The 3,244-nt window shown below is 42.7% G+C and overlaps 1 pseudogene; it reads right to left on the reverse strand.

Annotated features, from left to right (window-relative positions):
* Positions 1 to 430: 430 nt before the first annotated feature.
* LOC114043656 lies at positions 431 to 2,066 on the reverse strand (annotated as a pseudogene).
* Between the last annotated feature and the right edge of the window lie 1,178 nt (positions 2,067 to 3,244).

Below are 3,244 nucleotides of genomic sequence, written 5' to 3' on the forward strand. Positions count from 1 at the left end.
TGGTTTGCAGGAAGCCTCCAGAAGTAAGGGAGAGGGCACAATGTCCCATATACACCTCATGAAAGAGCTCTGAAACTTGGGGCTGGTGCGCCACTGTCAGCTCAGACTCTGGAGGACTTGACACAGGGCTCTGTGCCCCCAGGGGCCCTCTTCCCAGCAGAGCCATGTTCTGTGTCCACAGGCTCCTCCAGGAAATGGACATGTCAGTTTTGTGGTTCTAGTCAAGGGCAGTATTGCCTTAGTACTACAGTACCCATGAAAGCTGGAGTGTTCGTGTGTCCCTTCACATAATTGGTAAATGATCTTCTAAAGGAATAATACAAAATAAAAACATCTATAGGTTTCCGTTTCACGTGCTTCCAAACTTTCAGACTCCCAGACTGCAGCATCTTCTTGATGCAGGTCCAGACCCCTTGTTTTCCCACAAGGTTTATCCATCTGTACTGATCCTGTGAGATTGCTTTGGTATCCAAAAAGCTTCTTTGTCTGATGCCATCACTTGGTGCAGCACTCCTTGAAACTGGTAAAGCACCTTTAGGCTTCTCTCTTCATCCACACATGGGTCATAAAACTCAGGAAACCCAGCCTTGGAGGCTTTGGTAAGGATGAGCTTAGAGTCCTTCACCAAGCACTGCAGGGGGACAGTCACATCAATCACCTTCACCTTCTCACTCTTCCTGCTCTTGTCATTGACAAACTTGCCATACCAAGAGTTCAGGATTATCAGTCCCATTCCGGACTCTTCTGCCTCGATTATCCTTCATATGGATTATTGCATCAACCGAACAGCAGATTCTGCCTCCTGTTTCTTTTGCAGAATACAGGTGGCTGTGCTCTCTCTCTGCTTCTCCAGTTCTTTCTCTTTCTGAGCCCTGAGATACGGTTTGATGACTAGTTGGTGCATGGTGAAGTAAACAACCAAAGGTCCCATGGTGGCATAGAATATAGAGCTGGGAAGGAGCTGATCAAACCTGCCTTGAGATAATCCTTCACACGGGTCTGATAACCATCTTGGAATTTATATTAATAGCTGATCAATGCAAAGGAGTGGGGGATTCCAAGCTGAAAGGCCACAGTAAAGCGACTGGTCTTCATGTCCAGGACAATGCTTGTGTTCGTGGTGGACTGGATGCCCCATTGCCACTGCAAAGAGCCCATGGTGTTCTTATCTAGGTACCTCGCCAACAATGGTCAGGCCGGGTAGGATTTCCCCGGGATGAAAACTGCAGAGCACAATTGGTCATAATAAAGCATCTTGGTGTAAGGTTACAAAATAGCCTTAGGCCAAATAAGGGGCCTTGAAGGTCTCGTCTCCAAACTCAGATTCTCCCCATCCCTTTGCAGAAGTCACTTGCCAGACAGCGAAGTTAATGGAACCTCCTCCACTTCCATTCTGGGTCGAGAGGCTTCCAGAGAGGATGACTGTGTCTGTTGCTGTCAAGGGTGCCTCCATGGACTGTGAAATGTGCATTTTGTTAATTTCAAACTGAGGAAAGCCTCACCTAGGGCCATCTTCATAATCCTCATCAAAGCTGTCAAAGTGGTCAGTGGCATCTGTTCCAATGCAGATGGTGCCCTTGGGGTTGGTTCGCTGTTGAAGCCTCCCCTCCTCTCACTCTCTCTGTAGCCCCTCAAACTCTTCTCTGATTGCAGCTGGTGTTGGTCTCCTCTCCACAATCTCCCATCCTCCCATTTCCAGTCCTCTTTTCCCATATATATCATAGATGGCCCTGGTTTGGGGGTCACTGAGAACTTCATCAGCCTGGGTGGACAAGGTTAAACAGTTGTTCGGCTTGTGATTTGAGCTCTAGGTCTCGGTGCTTGTCTGGATGGTAAAGCATGGCACAGCCGCCGGGAGGCAGCTTTTAGCTCTTCAGAAAAGTCTTCTCCTCCTGCTCCAGTGTGGGAGAGGGAGGATTGAGGGAAGGTACATCCAGTACTGGAGAGTGTGATGAGGGATACAGGGTCTCCTGCGGTGAGCCAGCTTTTTACGACTCCCAGCGAATGTTCAGCAGTGAGTAATAGTTTTCATTGCCTAGCACCTCCTCTATCAAGGCCATCGCCATCTTCCCAACCTTTCACCCCACTCATGGACTCTTTCATTTTAGGTTTATTTCAGCAGTGCCTAGTACAATGTTGTCACATCTTAGGTGTTTAATGTTTGTTGATTGATTCACAAATAACAGTTACATCTCAACATTTCATACCTTGGGAGATAGTAGTTCCACTAGATATCTTCTGACAAATGCTAGATGACCCTTTGTTGAAGATTTAAAGAGAAAATGCCCTACTACATATGTGTCAGATTAGATAGTCCCCAAGGTTCCCACCCACTCTGAGATTTGTATTCTGTGACACTTTTAATTTTCGTTTCTCATGTATTAGGCCACACAAGATTTATTAAAGGACTAAATGTGATTTTCTCAATGCACATCTCCATAAAATAATCTAGCAATCATAAATATCCTATGAAAAGATTGGGCAGTTTGACATTCTGTATCCTCCATTTCTCTGAGCCTGAAGCCTCCTTCTCTGATTATACTGAGAGAGAATAAAACTTTTGCTATTTATTTTAGTTAGGTCAAATACTATGGACCTGCCAGTGGACCAACTATATTAAATAAAAATATGTTGATATTAACAACATTTTGTTTTCCAGATCATTTCACTTATTCTATGAAAGATCATTCTGGGTAAAAAGTATCTCAACATATTTTGCATATTTTCTTCTTAATTCTAATAGTTACTCACTCAATATTTACTGAACACATCAGGTTGTAACAAGATATATTTCACATTAAATTATAAATTAATTTGCTCTATGCATTTGTAGACCTCAAATTTATTTGGCTATGATCCAGGAAAGTTGATTCTTTCACATACATGTGTTATTTATCTAGATATAAGCTAATTTACAGGTTTTGTATATAATATCTAACGTACCTTTCAGCTCAAATTGATGCTCTCCGACGGAACATTAAAAAATTATTTCTCCATTTATAATATATTCCAAATTTTAAAAAAATACTCCTATTCCCTGGAAATCAGTCTTCTAATTCTGGCGCCTATAGTTTTTCTGCCCTGAGTATTGTTGTAAATTGGGAGTAAATAAAGTCAGTTATGTCATAAGATTATAAAAGCACAGGTCTTAGAGCTGGAAGAACCTGAGGTCAAGAATAAGGCAATGTCTTATGTTTTCATAATTTGAAAGTAACAGGTCCAGCAACTTCTCTTATTCTAAATT

This window comes from Vombatus ursinus, unplaced genomic scaffold (genome assembly GCF_900497805.2).
Source record: "Vombatus ursinus unplaced genomic scaffold, bare-nosed wombat genome assembly UNPS02014770.1, whole genome shotgun sequence".
Taxonomy (NCBI): Eukaryota; Metazoa; Chordata; class Mammalia; order Diprotodontia; family Vombatidae; genus Vombatus; species Vombatus ursinus.